We start from the raw sequence: 22021 nt of genomic DNA, 5'->3' as shown, positions 1-22021 counted from the left end.
AAAAAGAAGGCAAACCCAAGCCCCACCCTTAGCTTTGGGCTTGTAGACATTTTCCCATGAGATCATTCGCAATTTCTTAGGGCAATAACCTCCCCAAAGAATAAAAAATTGGAGCATATTTTCTTCACAGATTTAATGACGATTTTAATTAAAATAGCGCCTCTATTCAATAGACTATGGAATTTAAAATAGTGAATTTAATAAATTGTAAACAGCCAGCAAATGAAATTAGGTTAGCATTCCAACCTAAAAGTTTCCTTGTGATGCTTTCTAAAAGAGGCAAATAATCAAAAATTTGTTGTCTTCTAATGGATATCAAAATTCCCAAATATGTAATGTAATTACTGACATTACAAAGAGAAAGGGCATGCCATATAACATCTTGATTAGGTGAGTTTCTAGAGAGAATGAGAGAGCTTTTCTCAAATTGACTTGAAGACTTGAAGCATTAGCAAAAATGTTAAGGCAGCTAGAAAGCTTTGAGAAATTAGAGATATCCAACTTGCCAAAAACCAGCATGTTGTTTGCATAAAGCATAAGAGTTAGCTTGAAACCCTCCAAAGAAATACCTTAAAACCCACCATCATGAATAAGGCATGAGAAAGCATCCATGACCAAATAGAAAAGGTAAGGGCTTAAAGGACACCCTTGATGTGGTCCAGCATAAGAAGAGAAATACCCTTCAAGCGCACGATTATTAGCAATAGAGAATTTAACATCATATATGCAATCTTTCACCTATTGAATAAAATTTTTGGTATACCTTTTTGCACCATCTTTGAGACGAGAAATTCCCTAGAGATCTACCATATCAAAGGCTTTTCTAATATCCAATTTAGCAAAGAAGAAGCTATTGCCTCCCATACGTCGAGTATAATTAAAAATTTTATTTGCTAGTAAGATGTTGTATGTAGATATTCTAGACCTAATAAACCCAGCTTGATTATCTTTCATAATCATAGGCTGGGCTTCAACCTGCTAGATAGAATTTTGGAGATGATTTTGCAAAGAACATTGCAGAGGGTGATTGACCTAAAGTCTGCAAATGAGGCCGCATGCTTGGTTTTAAGAATTAATACAAGTGCAATGACTTTAACACCATTAGGGAGATACTCTTTATTGAAGAAATATTTTATCGCCTTATAAATCGTTGGACCAATAATTTGCTAAGACATTTTTTAGAAATGGAAATTGAAATCATCAGGCCCCAGGGCAGAAGTAGAGGACCCGAAAAAAATAGTAGATTTTATCTCGTCATCAGATGTTTGATTAGTTAGAGACGAAGCAAGAGATGGGGTCAATGTGTTACCTACGAGAAAAAGGTTCATGCTAGTAGACAGATGTGGATTTGGATTATAGAGGTTTTGAAAATGTTGGATAATATAAGAGATGGCTTTCGATATAGAGTTTTGAGGATTAGATTTAGTAAGGTTAACAACAACATTATTGGTTCCACTTCTCCCCAAAATTTTTGCAAAAATGAACTTAAGATTATCTTCCATGTTGGACATCCAGTTGGCTTTAGCTCTCTGAATTACCCAAGATGCAATTATAGAGGAAAGTTTAAAGACTTTCACATTGATAGATTTGAGATTGGCATTCAATTTGACATTTAAAGGGTTCTCAAATATACTTTCTAAAATGTCACCTTACATGCGATGAAGAATAGCTAGATGATATTCTAAAATGAAAGAATTCACACAATCTTTCTGTTTGATATCACTTTTGAACTTCTCAATTTTCCTATATAAGCCCAAGATAGGATTTCCACTATAACGAATAGAGAAAATATCTTATAGAGACTCCCAATAGCTATCAAGCTTGGTCCAAAAATTTTTGAAGAGGAATTTATGGCTTACAAGGAGATAAATGCCAAAATGATGAATAATGGGGCAATGATTAAAGCAAAAAGGGTTTTGGATCGAGTAGAAGGAATTGGGTTATTAGGACACCCAACCCTCATTCATAAGAGCTCCGTCAAGCTTTATATAAATAGGTTTATCAATGTGTTGGTTATACCAAGTAAAGAAATGACCCACCGAATGCAAATCATTCAGATTTGCATCAAACACCATAGAGTTAAAGTCCCAAAGCCTATTCTGCAAAAGAACGAGCAACCAATTTTCTCAAAAGAATATTTGCAGTAGTTAAAGTCACCCATAATAATCCAAAGAGCACTACAGGAAAGTCACAGATTCAAACAAAATTTTCAGTGGAAAATTCTGAAGTTTCCTACGGATTTCTAAATTTTATGGTGAATTTCCGACGAAAAAATTTTTGATAGTAAATTGAGCGCCAAAAAACTTTTCCATCAAAAAAATTACTCTAGAACTTCTTTCCGGCGCAAAAGATCTGTCGAAATTAATAAAATGATTTTAAAAAAATTCCATGGATGACCCCATCTTGCTCTCGCATCCCCCGCAGATGACCCTAGCCTGCCTGCACCCTGATGCACCCCAACCCAGCCCAGCGGGCATGCATCTCTCGCCCAGGGGAGCCCTGCTCCCACCCATCATAGGCAACACCCAGCACACCCGCTCCCCCGCATGTAGGCTCGCCAGTTCCCCGTGTGAGCCCATTTGCGCCATGCCAAGGATTTGAACCGAGGACCTCCCCGCCCCATGCCCGCGTGCCGTTCCGATCAGCACTATGTTGCTGCAAAAATATTTAAGTTGAAATTTGTTTATTTATATTAAAAATGATAGAATATTAAATAAAAACTTATTTTTTAAAATTTAAAAATTTAATTGATAATCAAAATAAGTTATATAAGTAAAATTATTTAAATAATTTATTAAATTTTATAATTAATTAAAATAAAATATTAAATTATAATTAATTAAATGGTGAATTAGTAATTTAAAAATTTCCTCTTAAAACTGATTTAATTTTAGTGATTTTTAAAATGATTTTTCAACCACAGATAAAATAGAAAAATAAAAAGCAGCAAAAAATAAAAGACGCAAGATTTATTATGGTTCGGTCAAACACGACCTACATTCACTCCCCGGAGCCATCTTCCGAGTATTACACTAATACCAGTAGTGTCTCTCCTTTTGCCCCCACAACAAGGCGAAGAAGCCTTCACAAAAACTCTTTTCCACCACTACCCGATGCGGTAGAGAACCTTCGTTCTTTTACACTCTCAAAGTGTAGGCAGAGAACCCTTCGTCCTTTCACACTCTTCAAGTGTAGGAAGAGAACCTTTCATCCTTTCACACTCTCCAAGTGTATGCAGAGAATCATTCATCCTTTCACACTCTCCAAGTGTAGGCAGAGAGCCGTCGTCCTTTTACACTCTCCAAAAGTAGGGAGAGAACCTTTGTCCTTTTACACTCTGCAAGTGTAGGCAGAGAACCTTCGTCCTTTTACACTCTCCAAATATAAGAAGAGAACCTTCGGCTGTTTACACTCCTCGAGTGTCAGCAGAGAATCGGATCTTCTTAAAGAATCTTCTCACGAGAATTCTAGAAGGACAAGAGAAAAGAGTGAAGTAATCACAAATTACAAACATAGATCCTTACCTTTGAGTAACCAAGTGAATCCTTCACTCTCTAGTAGTAAGAAATCTCTGTAAAACTCTCTCTCTCAATCTCTCATTTAATTTCCCTTCAGTGTGCACGAAGACCAAGTGATAAAAAGATTACATGATAGTTTTAAGTGGACCTTTTATAAGAAAGACACAAAAAATCATCCAAAAACTACAATTTTTCAAATTTTTATATTTATGATCGTTTCATATGATCTCATTTCGTACGCACGAACAGTGTAAAAACTATTGTGTACAAAATCAATGTACAATTAGACGAATTACCTTCGTACCTGATCATCATCCCGTATGAACATGATTCGTCTGGTACGAACAGTTATTTCCAAGGTTCGTTGGAACGAAAATACATGACAGACTACATGTTTAATAAATAGAGGCAATCATCCTAGGACAAATGGGATAAATCATCTAGACAAATAGTTCAAAAGCACAAGTCCAGAGGACATCGTCCTGGGACGAATGGGTTATGTCGTTTGGACGAGTTCAAAGCACAAGTCCAGAGGACATCATCCTAAGATGAATGTGTAAGTTCGTCTGGACGATCAGTTTAAAGCACAAGTCCAGAGGATATCATCTTGGGATGAATGTGTAAGTTCGTCTGGATGAGCAATTCAAAGAACAAGTCCAGAGGATATCATCCTAGGATGAATGTGTTAGTTTTTCTGGACAAACAGTTCAAAGTATAAGTCCAGAGGACATCATCCTGGGACAAATGTGTTAGTTCGTCTAGACGACCAGGACTTAGAAAAATTTTCACCTTCTCTATTTGTTCCATTTGCTCTTTGGGGAATATAACTGACCAGATCGTCTCGTACGAACATGATTCATACTGTACGATCAGTATTTTAAAAATTATGATTTTTTAAAGCTCTCCCCAGTGTGTGTGTGTGTGTGCTAAGTTATTCAATTACAATCACACTCTCTCAGACTCAAATAAAAAAAAATACATTCTCCAAGTTACAAAACATTCTAAGCAGATCTTGATTTGAAGGCTTCAATAATCTTGAGTATGATTTCCCTGAAATGTTAGTACGCACAAGAGAAAAAACAAATCTTCTAAAATGTGTTAGGAGAAAATAATAATCAAAATAAAAATATTTGGATTCATCAAAGCATATAAGTTGCAAGAATGTAAAACATGCAAAGCTAAGTAGCAACTCTCTCAATAAACTCTCCCTTTTTCATAATGGCAAATCAATTATTATTTGTGAATATTTGAAAGCCCTAAGTTGCTCCTACACTCTCCCTGAATGACTAAGCATTTGGGAATAAGGGGCATTCAAAATTTTTAATAATCACAAAAAAGAGACATTACAACAAACAAACAATTCCCACAAATAATATTTCTCCCCCTTTTTGACAATAGCAAAAAGAAAAGAAGAAATGAACAAACATAAAAATGTAAGAAGTCATATGAAATGCCTTTGATAATTGATCCTTAAAGAGATTGAGTTATATTTACAATAAAAAAGATAAATGTTATTAGAGAAATAGAAAAATTCATATGATTTAAGTATATATATAACATAGATAAGAAAAAAAATATCAAAATCATGAATCAGTTTAAACAATGAGATAACCAAAATCATTGCAAAGTAGATGAATGTAAAATTTATATTTTTCAAATTTCAATTCAAAATAAAATTGAACAGAAGATTAATTTAAATTTAAAGATAAAAAATTAAGGAAAGAAAATATACTTGTGGCGCTTTGCGCATCTTTTCAATATTCGTGTCACACTTTGTGCATCTTTTTATTTGTGGGCTAATTTTGTGCTTTTTTTTCAATTTGTGAACCATTATACATTCTTTTAATTTTTGTACATTTGTACATTTTCAAGTGTTTACTTGATTTTTTCAAAATCGATAATCTAAAATATCAAATTTCTCTAAATACAATGATATTTATATTTAAAAGAGAAATAAAAAACAAAAAATATCAAAATTGCAATAATAATATTAAAATTATGTTAGTCTAACAAGAGACATGCGATTGATATCCTTAACTAGATCGAGTTATAACACAACTTAATTTTTTTAAAAAAAATAGATTTTCTAATGAATTCAATTTTGTATTGTATTTCAAAATATAACACTTGTTTGATCAATATTTAAGGATAATCATATAGGCTAACAACATTTCTGAATGAGATCAAAAATACTAAAAACAGGACATGATCATTTTTATTGATATCATGGTGAATTATAATACATTGAGCATAAATGATATCAATACTCAGAAATTCATAACACATAAAACATAAAAATTGACAATCACATAATATCACATCACATCACATAAAACATAAAACATAAAAACATAAAAACTAATAATCACATTACATTACATATGGTAAAAAGAAGCACATACATCATTTTGAGGGGCCCTGATCTGGAGGAGGTGGTTGGTTGAAGATATTGAAATAGCTATTTATCATAGCTAAGTTTGTGTTGACCGAGTCAAATTTACCTCTAACCCAACCCATGTTCTTCTGGTACTACACGTCTTGTTGTTATAGATGAGTCTCAATTTGATCAAAATATTGATCAAAATGGCTCTCAAGACGATCAAATTGTTGGACCATATCCTGAAAGTTTTGTCCACCAGCAGGTGCAGGTGGAGGTATTCTCCTTTCCTCCTCAGAGTCACTAATTTCTAAATGTGCATCTTTATTAAAGATGGCTTGGAATGATCCATCATTATAGAAGACAGGCTCCTCTAGATTTTGAACAGGATGAACTAGTTTATACTTATTTTCCAAAATGTATGTCACATGACGTCCTAAGGCTATATTCTTCTTTCTCTTGTGGGAGACATGGCCAATCTCAAAAAGTCCGTATATGTAGTCAATGATCAGTTGGGCTTCATCTATTGGTTGGATAGTCATAATCAAATATGTCACAGTGGAAAGAAGATGTGTAATATTTACTCGATCACCAGCTTTAGGAATAATGGAAGTACGAAAAACATGCTGGATGATTCAAGCATTTTGAAAAAGAGTTGTCACCTTAGGTAAATGTCCTACCCCTCCAAACCCTTTAATAACCTTATTTATTGCAGTCTAGTCGAAGTTAGAGGAAGAGGTCAAGGTATATGCTCTAATCCCTTGAGTCCTTAAATTTAAAAATATCCTCAAATCCTCCTTTGTTATTTCTACTCTCTTCTTAAAAACATAATATCTAAGCACACTCTGGTCAAAATTAAAAGACATGTTTGGAAGGAAATATTAAAATATTTTCTTATTATAGAGGTAGATTAGAGTCGGAATAAGAGCAAACTAGGTAGAAGCAAAAAGACCATTACTTGAAAGTTCAGTTGCTCCTGGAGAAGGACTCTAGAGGAGGTGATTTTGGCGAATACGAACCTAGGAAATTATTCTTAATTTTTTTTAGATAGAAAGTTTTCTCCTTGATTTCTAGAAGAAGGTCTTCTAGTCAGTTCTTTAGCTTGCCTAACCCTCTTGCTTGAACTCGCCATAGAAAAGATCAAAGGGAATAGAAGATTGAAAAGACTTTTAAAGTGAATGAAGTTTGAATTCTAAACTCTTTCAATTTAAGGAAAAAATGAACTTTCGTAAGTATGAAAATAATTTCATCCTGTACGAAACATAGTTCATACATACAAAATAAAATTTCATATGTACGAGTTAATGAGTCCAAAATGAAATGACTTTTTGTAAACATGCAAGTTACGAGACATCTTTTTGTACAAACTTTTGACCAAACGATTGTACAGACGAATAGGTGTTCATCCTGGATGATCAGATATTTAAGATCGTTTTTATGATGGTTTGAAATGTCCCCCACACAGAAATGCCACGTATTCGTATGTACGAATGGAATGTTCGTACGTACGATCATAAATAAAAAACTGATCTTATCCGTAATCGTCTACATGCGTACATACGATTGAAAAAATATTGTCCAGACAATCGTAACGATTGTACAAACGAATTGTATAAAAAAACAAAAAAATTGTACGCATTCTATTCTACCAGATCAACCAATACACTACAGGATTAGTCCAGTATGAAATTAATTTTGTACAGACAAAATTTACACTTTAGAAAATTTGAATGATGCTTGAAAATCATGATTTGGAATGTGAAAATGTTTTGAAATGACACTAAATAAATAGACAAAAATAACAAAAAAAAAACAATAAAAAAACTGAAAAACACATACGGAAAATCACAAAACTATAAAGCATACTTAACAAAACACACATCAATATTGTAGAGACAATTAATTAAGCATTCAAGTCAATCACACAAAGCCTTGTTCTTAATGTACTAAAAGTATCAAAGGCTAATGGTTTAGTAAAAACGTCTGCAAGTTAATTTTCTGTTAAAATATGATTAAGTTCTATTTCTACTTTGGATATATGATCCCTTATGAAATGATGTCTGATATCTATATTTTTGGTCCTTGAATGTTGAATAGGATTTTTAGAAATGCAAATGGCACTAGTGTTATCAGAATAAATAGGAATTGTACCTATAGTTAATCCTAAATCAATCAACTGTTATTTTAAACCAAAGTATTTGTGCCACACAACTTCCTAATGCTATATATTCAGCTTCAGCAGTAAATAGGGCTATTGAATTCTGTTTTCTACTAGACCAATAGACTAAAGAATTTCTAATGAGTTGACATATTCCAGAAGTACTCTTTCATCAACTCTACAACCTACAAAGTCTGAATCTGAATATTCAATTATTTTAAATGAAGAGCTAAACTTAGGATACTAAATTCCAAAGTTCTGAGTTCCCAAGAGATATCTCAAAATCGTTTTTACTGTTGTTAAATGTGATTCTTTTGGATCAGATTGAAATCTAGCCCATAAACAAATACTACACATAATATCAGGTCAGCTAGCTGTCAATTAAAGCAAAGATACAATAATTCCCCTAAATTTCTTTTTATCAACAGATTTTCCCTTTAGGTCCTTATCCAGCTGATCAGAGAAACGCATAGGTGTACTAACAGGTTTAGCATTATCCATTTTATACTTTTTGAGGATGTCCTTAACATACTTCGACTGACTAAGAAATTTATCCTTCTTAATTTGCTTAATGCTAAATCTTATAAAGTAACTTAAATCTCCCATCAGACTCATCTCAAATTCACTACTCATTATTTTTTAAAAATCATCACAAATATTTTTATTTGTAGATCCAAAGATGATATCATCAATATAAATTTATACAATGAGTATATCATCTCCCAATTTTTTTAAAAAGAGAGTTGTGTCACCACTTCCTTTTTTAAAAGATTTCTCAAGTAGGAAGGTGCTCAACCTCTCATACCAAGCCCTAGGTGCCTATTACAATCCATACAATGCCTTTTTCAACTTAAACACATGATTATGATATTTTGAATTTTCAAAGCCTGGAAGTTGTTCTACAAAAATATCTTCTTGAATCACCCCATTTAAAAAAGAACTTTTAACATCCATTTGATATAATTTAAATCCTCTAAAATAGGTAAATACTAACAAAACACTAATTGCTTCAACTCTATCTACAGAGGAAAATTTCTCCTCAAATTCAATCCCTTCAATCTGATTATATTCCTTAGCCACCAATCTAGCCTTATTTTTAATGATTACTCCTGAGTCATTCATTTTATTCTTAAATACCCACTTAGTCCTAACTTCACTTTGATCCTTTAACCTTGTAATTAATTCCCATACTTTATTTCTTAGAAATTGAATTAATTCTTCTTTTATTGCCAAACTTCAAAATTCATCCAAAAGTGTTTAATCAATATTTGTGGGTTCTAACATTGAAATAAAGGCTGAATGATTGACTTCTTTGTTCAGACCACGCCTAGTCCTAACAGCCTCACTAGGTTCACCTATAATCAATTCCTTTGGGTGATTTTTAAAAAATCTTAACTCTTTAGGCATCAGATTTTCTATCTCCAAATTTTCATCCAAATTTATTTTCTCAATCTTTTGGGAGTCAATCTCTACCTCATCCTCTATAATAATTGGCTCTTTCAAAATTCTAGATTCATCAAATAAAATATGTGTGGTCTCCTCAATTATCATATTTCTTTTATTGAATACTTTATAAGATTTTCCAACACTAGAGTATCCTAGAAAAATTTCTTCATCTAATTTTGGATCAAATTTTTCAAAGGCAGATTTTCCATTATTTTGTATGAACACCTTACATCCAAAAATATGCAAATGTGACAAATTAGGTGTTCTCCCCTTTGATAACTCATAGGGTGTTTTATTCAAGTTTGATCTAATATTCATCTTATTCAGAACATAACATGTTGTGCTAACCGCCTCAGCCCAAAAATATTTAGGAAGTGAATATTCTGCCAACAATGCTCGAGCGGCTTCTATTAATATTCTATTTTTCCTTTCGACTACCTCATTTTGCTGAGGGGTTCTAGGTGTAGAAACATTATGATCAATCCCTTTTTCCTTACAAAAATCTTCAAATTTTTTATTTTTCAAATTCTCTTCTATGATCACTTTGAATTATCAAAATCTCGCATCCTAGTTTCCTTTAAATCCAAGTAAAAAAATTTCTAAATTTCTCAAATGATTCACTCTTTTGATATCAAAATCTAACCCATGTGAATCTAGAGAAATCATCCACAATTACAAATCCGTATACATTTGCTCCTAGACTTACAGTTCCAACTGGTCCAAAAAGATCCATATGCAAAATCTCTAATGGTTTATTAGTTCTAAGATCCTTATTGGACTAAAAAGTGGGCTTCACTTATTTTCCTAATTGACATGCATCGCAAAGTTGATCCTTAGTAAAGTCTAGTTTTGGTATTCCTCTCACTATGTTCTTTTGGATAATTCTCCTAAGATTTTTCATATTAGAGTAACAAAGTCTCATATGCCAAAGTCATGACTCATCAGAAATAGTTTTTAAATAAAAAGTAGGAGTTTTGATATAATTCAAATCTAGCATATAAATATTGTTTACCCGTATTCCAATCAAAACATCATTACCATTCAGGCTTAATATGTAGCTAGTAGGAAAAAACTTAACAGAATATCCTTTATCACATAGTTGACTAATACTCAGAAGATTATGCTTTAAGCTTTCTACTAACAAAACATTTCCTATAAAAAGTTTTTCAAGTTTTCTATCATACCTTATCCAACCACCTTCCTTGTGGTGTTATCTCCAAGTGTAACCCTACCTCCACTCATGGCTTCCAGCGATATGAATTGTGCAATATTTCTAGTCATATGCTTTGAGCAACTCCTATCCAGGCACCATATGCTCTCAGGAGGCCTTATATGAGAGTGATCCTCTTCTTGATATGACTTATCAAGATTATCGGCCATCAAGCATAGATTTTATTTTTTGAAGAAATAAAGAAATTGCATTAAAATAAAAGAGTAGACAACCTAATACAAACTAGGTAAATAAAGCTAATTATTTCTTTTTCAACAAGAAAAAGGGACCTTATTGAAACTAAATTTGTTAATTTAAACTTAATATAAATGATATGAAATCCATTATCTCCTATTTTGAAACTGTTGAGATGCAGGGGATACCAAAGTTTAAGACAACCCGAAGGTTAATTAGTATCCCAGAGTTCCCATCCAGTTAGAGAATAAGAATTAGTAAAGATCCCATAATCTTTTAGACAAAATTTAAAATAACAAAGTAAAATAAAAAAAATTAAATTTATTTATATATTTAAATTTTAAAAAACTAAAATAAAAAAGGAAAGAAAAGCTAAAAAGAAAATTACAATTCAATAAAGATTTCCTAAAATCACTTAAGAACATCATTGAAAGATATTCAAAAAGCTTTTTTCCAACTTTTAACGTCAGAAATCAATGGTATTAATATGCCAAACTTTATGATCATTTGCTCCATTTTCAAGTATCTCTTTGATATGTTGTTATCCACGGGAAAAAGCTCTTGCGTTTTAGTGGGATACAAGGGAAGAAGAACTTCTCATACCGTTCTTCTCTTTTTGATCAGTCATCTTCCTTCTAGGTATTTCTTTCACCGGACCCAATGCTTGAAGTTCTTTGAATAGAATGTGTTTTGATCCAGGTGAATTACTCTTCTTGGCAAAAAAGCTTTTTTCTTTTTCAAGAATAGTTTTTTTGAAATTCAATCTAATTGTTGATGGAGGAGAAGTGTTAAAAATTTTTTTTAAATCAGGGATCGATGTAATGGTGGAATTACCATTCACACTAGATGCAACCGCCAAAGCTGTTGAAGAAGTTACAATAGTAGAATTTGTTACACAATCCTCCTGAAAATCTGAATTTTTGAATTCAAAATCTGATTTTTGAACTCCCAATAATTTAGCAACTTGAGTTGAATCGGTAGAGTTTGTTTCCATAGAAATCTATTCTAAACAAACTCCTTCCTTAAAACCTTCCACAATTTCAGCATTTTTGAATTCAGGATTTGAACTCAAAAGATCAGCATCTTTGCTAGGCATAATAACTTCCACAATTTCAGCATTTTTGAATTCAAGATTTGAATTCAAATAATTACTGAATATGTTCTCTTTATTAACGATTCCCTTTTGATTAGCATCTTCATTAGGAATGTTACAAGCAGCTCCCACGGGTACAACAATAATTCTAGGAATTTCAGAACTCAAATTCTAACCGGACTGGATTTGCTCCTGATTTTGTGGGATCATAATCTATAAATCTTCAACATTGATTGGCTGTTTGACGGTAGAATCTGCTTCTTGACTAATAGTTCTTCCATCTCCTTCCTTAATAATAGCATCAACTTGAATATCCAAAGGATCAATACAAATTGCTGCACCAGTGAACCCGTCTCCTTCATCTTCTTCCAAGTCTGCATAATTTGCATTAACACAACCTCCATCTGGTTTTACTTTGACTAAGAAAACATTAAAATGCTTTTTCTCAGGATATGTTCTTCTTTTGTTTTTGTACTTCACATGCATCCAAGGACCACATGGGTTTTTATTAGTAATAGAAGAACCGGAAGGATCATCTATAATAGGTTGTTTTTGAATTTGTGTTGAATTTGGACACACGAAATCAATATGTCCAATCTTCCCACATTTGTAACAAAATGAAGATAGATTTTCAAATTCAAATTTCTTAAGAAATCTACCATTAATGCCTTCCACCCAAACACCAAATGGTAGATTTGAATTCAAATCTACCCGAATGCAAGCTCTAGCAAATTCCCTTCTCCCCCATCTAAACATGTTACCATCCAATAAAATTGGTGTTCTAATTCTAGAAATAATTCTAGTGATATTGGATTCATCCCAACAGTGCAAAGGTAAATGAGGAAGATGAACCCAAATTGGAGATGAAATCCCATCCAAAGGATTAGGTGTGAAGGTAGGAGACCATTTGTCTAAACCTACCACAAACCCCCCTACAAACCAAGGACCTCCGTTAAGAACTTCATTCATGGCTTCAAGCGACTGGAAAGAACAAAGGAGCCAATCTAGACCAAGCAATGTAATATGAAATCCCCCATATTTCAACCATTGCTTTCTTAATTCAAAAGAACACTTAGAAAAAGGATAGTTTATCCTAAGGATTTAAACAACCAAGGACTTGTTCAAAAGTTGAACAATAGAAATTTCTTTTTTTATGTCCAATTTGACAACATTTGCATCTCCAAAATCTTCATATTTTTCACTAAAATTAATTTTAATGTGAGGTTTTTTGATCCACACATTAGAATTATCCATTTTTAAAGAAGTGATAGAATTTATGATATTAATATTATCTTTGTTAATATCAATATCCTTCTTCAAAATTTCAGCAAAACTTCCTCCAGAAGAATATGCCTCATTATCATTAGCTCCAGAGATGATAGCCGACAAAGAATTAGGCTTATCATTCAAGGATGATATAATACCTTTCCCTTTGCCTGAAATCGGCAAAGGTTTATGACTTGCATTCAAACCTCCCTCTTTTATGACGAGAGGAGATTCCAAAATCCGAAAAGGGGACATGCTTTTGAAGGAGAATCTACCTTTTGAATCCAACATAATTGGACTCGTGGTAGAAAACAAGTTTTTGGTATTCCGGTCATCCTTAGATGACCGGCCACCTTCATCCATCTCCAACACTAGCACCCAAAATCTTCAAAACCTACCACAAATCCATCAAGCATAGATTGGTGACTTCCTCTTCCTTTACAATCTCTGATGAGTTTGAAGTTGAGTCTGCCTAGAAAGCTCTTTGGAATTTCTTCTTGCCCTTCTTCACCATTGGTTTCTCCTCTACCTTCTCCTTGCTAGGAATGGCTTTGAGTTTTGGGCATTATGACTTAATGTGTCAAGGTTTCTTGCACTCATAGCAAATAATATCATTTGAAACCTTAACATTCATATTGAACATACCTTGATTCCATTACTGGTATCTATTTTTCTTCCTCTTCATTCTTAACTGTCTAGTCATTAGTGCGATGTCATCTTCATCCTTAGGTTGTGATAGATCACTCTCCGACTCCTTTACTTTTAGTGCTATGTTCTTCTCCCTTCGTGGTTCACCTCAATCAATTTTTCTTTGACTCACTCATTGCTCGTAAGCAATTAGTTATCCAAGAAGATTATCAATAGACTAAATATTTAAATCTTTAGACCCTATAATCACAGTTATTTTAGCATCATATGTAGTAGGAAAACAATGAAGTACCTTATTAACCATTTCAGCGTTAGTAGTTCCCTACCCAATGCATGTAAAGAGGTGACTATCTATGTAAATCTTGGGTACATGTCAGAAATAGATTCATTGGGTTTCATGTGAAATAACTCATAGTCATGTAATAAGATGTTTAATCTAGATTGTTTAACTTCATTAGTTTCTTCATAAGTTATACAAAGTCTATCACATATGTTCTTTCCACTCTTGGATGTAGTCTTCTGATTTAAGTACACAAAAGAAACTATTTAAATATTTGACATTTAGTTGTGCTAAGTCATATTCTTCTGCAGTGCAATCCGTAAAGGGTGTTTCTACTTTAATGCCATTAACTAGTCTAGTTGATTTTGTATACCCTTCTTGAACTAAGATCCATATGTGATAATCAAGTAACTATAAAAGTATAGACATGTGTGTTTTCCAAAAATCAAATGGGATGTTATCAAACAAAGGAGATCTAGTGATTGAATACCCTTCTGGTGTATTTTAGTTTCCAAATATAGCCATAGTCGTTTATCAAAAAGTAGTCTAAACTTATGATTTTGAAACAAAGCTCTGATACCACTTGTTGAAACTTGTTAATTATGAATTAGATTGTTAGACTTAAGCTTATGTCCCAATGGCTAACCAAGAGGGGGGGGGGGTGAATTGGTTATTTAAAAATTTCCTCTTAAAACCAATTTAATTTTAGAGATTTTAAAATCTATTTTTCAACCACAGATAAAACAGAAAAATAAAAAGCAACGGAAAATAAAAGACATAAGATTTATAGTGGTTCGGTCAAACACGACCTACATCTACTCCTAGGAGCCACTCTCCAAGTATTACACTAATACCAATAGTGTCTCTCCTTTTGCCCCCACAGCAAGGCGGAGAAGCCTTCATAATAACTCTCTTCCACCCCTACCTGGTGCGGTAAAGAACCGTCATCCTTTTACACTCTCCAAGTGTAGGCAGAGAACCCTTCATCCTTTTACACTCTCCAAGTGTAGGCAGATAACCTTTCATCCTTTCACACTCTCCAAGTGTAGGCAGAGAACCCTTTGTCCTTTCACACTCTCTAAGTGTAGGCAAAGAACCTTCGTCTTTTACATTCTCCAAGTGTAGGCAGGGAACCTTCGTCATTTTATACTCTTCAAGTATAGGCAGGAACCTTCGACTGTTTTCACTCTTTGAGTGTTGGCAGAGAACCGGATATTCTTGAAGAATCTTCTCACGAGAATTCTAGAATGACAAAAGAAAAGAGTGAAGTAATCAGAAATTACAAATAGAGATCTTTACCTTAGAGTAACCAAGTGAATCCTTTACACTCAAGTAGTAAGAAATCTCTTTCAAATACTCTTTCTCACTATCTCCTTCAATTTTCCTTTAGTATGCACGAAGATCAATGACAAAAGGATTACATAAAATTTTTAAGTAGACCTTTTATAAGAAAGATACTAAAAACCGTCCAAAAACTGCAATTTTTCAAATATGTATGTTTATGATAGTCCCGTGCGATCTCATTTCATGCGTACGAACAGTGTAAAAAATGTTGCGTACGAACTCAATGTACATTGGTACAAATTGCCTTGGTACCCGATCATCATCCCGTACGAACATGGTTCGTCTGGTACAAACAGTTATTTCCAAAGTTCGTTGGAACAAAAATGCAGGATGGACTACATGTTCAAAAAATAGAGGACATTATCCTGGGATGAATGTGTTAAATCATCTGGATGAATAGTTCAAAAGCATAAGTCCAGAGGACATCATCTTGGGACGAATGGGTTAGTTCGTCTGGACGAATAGTTCAAATCACAAGTCTAGAGGACATCGTCTTGGGACGAATATGTAAGTTCGTATGGATGAACTGTTCAAAGCACAAGTTTAGAGGACATCATCTCGGGATAAATGTGTTAGTTCGTCTGGATGAACAGTTCAAAGCACAAGTCTAGAGGACATCATCCTGTTACGAATTTGTTAATTCGTTTGGACGACAAGGGCATAGAAAAATTTTTGCCGGCTCTATTTGTTCCATTTGCTCTTTTGGGAATATAACTGACCAGATCGTCCAGTACGAACATGATTCGTACTGTACGATCAATATTATAAAAATTATGAATTTTTAAAGCTCTCCTCCAGTGTGTGTGTGCTAAGTTATTCAATTAGAATCACACTCTCTCCAACTCAAATAAAAGAAAAATACATACTCCAAGTTACAAAATATTTTAAGCAGATCTTGATTTGAAGTCTTCAATAATCTTGAGTAGGATTTCCCTGAAATGTTAGTATACACAAGAGTAAAAACAAATATTCCAAAATATGTTAGGAGAAAATAATAATCAAAATAATAATATTTAGAATCATCAAAACATACAAGTTGTAAGAATCTAAAACATGCAAAGCTAAGTAGCAACTCTCTCAACAGATCCCTCGTAAGACTCCTTAATTGGTCACATAAGAGGAAGCGTTCTGAAGCAATGTTTGAAGCATAAACCACAGAGAGAAGGCGAGGAGAATTATTACCATAGGTCATGATACAAGATATCAACTGAGTGGTGATAACAGCTGGTATGAAATTCAGCCGTTGAGAATTCCACTTTATCCAAATGCTTCCATATTTGGAGAGCGAAAAATTGTTGCTGCTGTCTTCAGAGGCAAACATTGTATGAAAGAAGTTAAAGAAAGGGTCCTAAAGAGATGATGCTTGAATCTTATTGTCCAAAAGACAGAGCATTTCCAATTTAAAAGATTTAATAAAACGTCTAAAAAAAACCAACTTTACTAGGGCTGTTGAAACCTCTGATGTTACAAACCACTATAGAAGGTAGAGACATTAAACTTTAGAAGAGTGTGAAGGTTTCCTACTATGCTTCCTCCCTAGTGGACTTAGATATGTGGGCTGAATTTGATATTTGATTAATATTGTCAACAACCTTTTTAGAAATGGTTATATTTTATGGAGGTATAATCATTCTGATTGATCTCTAATTATTGAATAATAGGAAACTTGTTATGAGAAATAACCCAGATGAGGATTGTAGGGTGAGAGTCGAAGGGGGAATAGTAGGATTCCCCTCATATGTGGGAGAATTTAGGTTGTGTATGGTTGGTGAACCAGGTTCGATAAAAGGGGTTGAATGTGGGGGCACCATTACATAAGGCAACTAATTAGAGCTTGCAGGAACATGTTCTGAAAGAGGATGAGAGTGTTCTATGTTGGATTGTTTTGAGAGAGATTGAGACGGTGGAATTCTAGGAGCCAGAGAATCTTCAGAAGGTGGTGTAACAGAGACTATGGGCTTGTCGTGATTAGAGGAGGAGCAAGGGTTGTTTAGTTTGGGGTGTGGTGAGGTAGAGTGATTTTGGTTCCTTAGCCTTCTGGAGGAACTTCTACCTTGAGCAGGCATAATATTTAGAGGAGTAAGATTGGTGGTTTCAGTGGTGTCTTTAGCTTGGACAAACAAAGTGAAAAGAAATTAACTAGGAAATTGCAATACTCGCTAGGGGATGGCTTCCACTCGTATTGGACCTTCAAACTGAAAAGATCCCCATTTAAAGAGATATGAATTTTTTTGGGATAAGTACTGAGCTATTGAATTTCACACATACACGGGAAAATGTGAGATTGATTTTTTGCACAGTAAGGGCATCCACAGCTAAAGGGATTCTGACTTTTCTCGCTATTCTGGAGATTCCCTCAGAGTTCTAGCAAGCAAGGGGAAGGTTATGTTTTTTGATATAAATGGGCATAGATGAAAAATTCTCTCTTAGGTCAAAATTTAGGGGACCATTTCTAAACGATGTATGGTTTTCTAAGAAAAAACCAATCCCCTCTAAAAAGAACCATGTCGTAATCTTTAGCATAAGTGAAGAGAAGAAGAGAGAAACTGTCACTGAGGGAAAGTAGTTGGAGCAAACCTTTTAAAGCCCATTTTTTACGAATGGCACCAAGAAAAGCTTCGTAGAAAGGTCTTCAACCTATGGAGTAACCGACCAAACATAAGTTCCAATCTTGAGCATCTTTAAGGAGTTTTTCCCCAAAGAATGGGATGATTTCCTGCTATGAGGGGTAAAAGAAAGGGGAACGTCTTTAGAGGATGGGTCCGTGGAAACCACAATATTTTTCCAATTGCATTAGGGAGGAGGACACCAAGAGTGAAAGTAGAGTGAGGGGGAAAGTCAGTGGGAAGGAGAGACAATTCCATGAAGGAAGGTGGTAGACCTCTGGCAGAGCAGGAGGATGATGGGAGGTGTGGCGACTAAGGTGAAGAAAAAATCCTAGCATAGCAGAAATGGGCTTTAAAGGAGATAAATTTATTTCCAACAAGGAAAAATGGATTGGTTCTTAAAAAAAATTATATATATATATATATATATATATATATATAAATTTTTATTTACTTTTACTTATCACTATTAAAAGTTGTCATACATGCATCTTAATGCATGAATTAAAATTGTAGTTCGAAGAAAAGAAAAGAAAACTAAATATGGTTGATAGCAATATTATAACTAAAAATATCTTATTGAGATGAAATTTTAAATAAATTAAATTTATACTTTCATAATTAAATAACTTTAATGATAAATAAATAAATAAATAAATAGCTTATGTCTTATAGGATTTTATTCTTATATTTTCTTTTTAATTATGTGAATTTAATCACAATTGTTATAAATTAACAATTACAATACTCACTTCTTCCACTATGTTTAGAGCTGAGGCACCCGAACATATGATTTAATTAATACTATTTATTAGATGTATTAATGAAGGAGACTGATGAGAAGTTAAAATATAAACATCAATTATATGTACATCTTAATTAGCTTCTTAGCCTCTGAGAACAAGTTCAAGTCCTTTAAAGAGGCTTTGGCCGTTTCCCAAGCTTTGGTTGTTTTTCCGCATCTAAAGCACACTACCCACTGTGGTTTATCTGTGCTTTGAATTTATGAAGAAGAAATTCAAGTGCTTGCAACACCCATTGAATTTGCTCTTGTTGGAAAGTTTCCTCTCCGACGCCTTGTTTTGATCACCATTCATAATTTTTTCTTCTCTTTCAAGCTGTATGGAGACTTTTCTATTACTCTTATCGACCCCAGACATGTTCTAATCAAACTCTTTAACAATCTTGAGTATAATATAATATCTTCACATCGGGCATATTATGTGAACAATTATTATATGAAGTTTATTAAATAGTCCCCGACATTTGATATTTCTGCTAAATCTTTTATCGTTCATATTTGAATTTCATTCCCTAACTTGCTTTGGCACTTATTTCTCATTACATTTTGCATGGCTTTGGTTATTTATTTGGTAGACCTCTCCAAACTTATAGTGTTACTGCCTCTAGCACTTGATCGGCCCTCTGCAGATCGTTTCGTTCTTGAATTAGATGTGATAAAAACCTATCCCAATTATGTTTGGGTTGGTTCATAGAAACTTTGTTGTATCCATAGTCGTTCTGAATAATTTCTCTGAATGTTGAGACCATTATAAATCCTTGGGGCATATGAAACGTTCTTCCTATCATTTGCATCCTCATTCGAGGAATGAGAATTTGGCTAATAAAAAACAAATGAATAATGATATTGTGAATAATATTATTGTGAATTCCAACAATAAAGTTCTTAATGCTTAGTGCCCCTATTCAAAAAATATTATTCCCATTGATATTGCTAATGTTAATGTTCCTTTTGTTGATCAAACTAGTAAAGAAATTTTTGAGGGGTTTGATCTTGTTGTTGTTATTCCTCCTATTTATGAAACTTATTCGGGGTGATAATATCATGGGAAGGGATATTTCTACTCATCAGACGTTGAATGAGGTTCCTATTAATTCTCCTATCCCTCGTTTATCTTTCCCTTATATCATTTTGGGTGTGGAGGGAGACCCAATTGCTTGTAATGAGAATCCTTCTTCCAAGGTTGCTATGAATGCTGATTTTGTGTCTTCTAAGGAGGAATGTCCTTCTAAAAGAACTAATTCAAATTGGGAAGAAGGTAAAATACAATATGATGTTGAGTTCATTTTTATGCCAAACAATACTCATGGTTCATTGGAGGATTTAAAGGTGGCCTCTAATAATAATAATTAAAAAAAGGAATTGCTTGTATTTAATTCAAGATTTACTAGAACTAAAGCCGTTAACAAATCTATTTTCTTATGATTAAGGCTTCGTTTGGGACGGCTTTTTTATTACTTTCTAAAACGGAGTTTTAGTATAAAAATAAAAAATTTTGTACTAAAATTCCGTTTTAGAAAGCAGTAAAAAAGCCGTCCCAAACGAAGCCTAAGTCTCATTTGGAATGCTATGGGTGCGGAAAACCTTACCTCGAGATCTCGTATTCGCAATCTTTATAGAATTCATAAATTTTCTATTTTGGCTTTTCTTGAACCTTTGGTTAATTCATCTAAACTTTTTCTTTGTCAACATCAATTGGGGTTTCAATTTTCTTATGCTAATCTTAATAAAAAAAAAACTATTTTATTTCAAAGGATGATGTTAACCTTTCTATTATTGTTGATTTTGACTAAGTCATTAAGTGCAAATTTTTATTAAAAACATTTTGATTATGGGGCCTAATTTTTATGCTAAATGCACTAAAGATGGTAGGATCCTTTCATGGCATCAATTAAATGACTTTGCTTATTCTTTTAAGAGCCCTTGATTTGTTGGCAGGGACTTTAATATTAATGCCAATGCATCTAATGAATTGGTGGCTCACTTCCTAATTTTTCTTCTATTGAAAACTTTAATAACATGATTTAAGAATATGGTCATTACATGAAAGTCATGTATTTCCGGCAAAAAATTCTGAAGTTTCCAGCGGATATTGAAATTTTCCAGCGAATTTCTGACAAAAACGTTATCGACAGTAAATCGAGCGCGGAAAACTTTTCCGTCGACAAAAATATGCAGGAAAATAATTTCCAACAAAAAAGTTTCGCCGGAATGTTTTTTGGCCGAAAAGAACCATCGGAATAAATAAAACGGGTTTTTTTTTTTGAAAAAATGATGCTCCGGCCCTGCATTCCAAGGACACAATCCAGCCCGCTCTTGCAATCAGCACCAAACCCGCTTCCGCAATGTGTGTGAGCCCACTCTCGTGCCCGCAACATGCGCGGGTGTGCCCACTCATTGTATTAAGTTTATTATTATAATTGATAATCAAAATAAATTTTTTAAGTAACAATTAATTAAACTATGTTATTAAATTAATAATTAAATAAAATATATTATTAAATTAATAATAAATTAAATTAAATTATAAAATTATTAATGAATTAAATTACAAAAAAATTATATTTTCAGATATTTTTAATATATATATTATTATATTTGCTATTTGAAATTTTAATGACCAGTTTTTGTATTACCCAAAATAAGTAAATTTAAAATTTAAATAGTTCATTCTATATGAACCTAATTTGTACTAGATGAATTTTAATTATTTGTTAAATATTTGCCTATTTTAGGACCTGCAATCAAGGAGTTGAATAAAAGCATATTTTATGCTATACGATCCATATTATTCAAGCTAAACAAATATATATTTTGTTGGAATGATACTGATTCAGACGGGATGATTTAATATTCTTGATCAAATACTTGAACTTATTGTGTTGTACAATATATATTTTATGAGCCAATAAATTAAAGAAGTTTTCAAGTTTTTTTGTACTAATCATATTATACGATCTTTTGACCTTGCATTACAATCATACAACAATTTACATAAATAGTCCACTAATGATTTTTTGTACTAATCCTCTTAGGTGTGTCATACGGCTTTGATTAACATTAAACCACTTTCAAAAA

The sequence above is a fragment of the Dendrobium catenatum genome, unplaced genomic scaffold (genome assembly GCF_001605985.2).
Source record: "Dendrobium catenatum unplaced genomic scaffold, ASM160598v2 fragScaff_scaffold_233, whole genome shotgun sequence".
Lineage (NCBI taxonomy): Eukaryota > Viridiplantae > Streptophyta > Magnoliopsida > Asparagales > Orchidaceae > Dendrobium > Dendrobium catenatum.
This window is presented reverse-complemented; position numbering follows the sequence as displayed.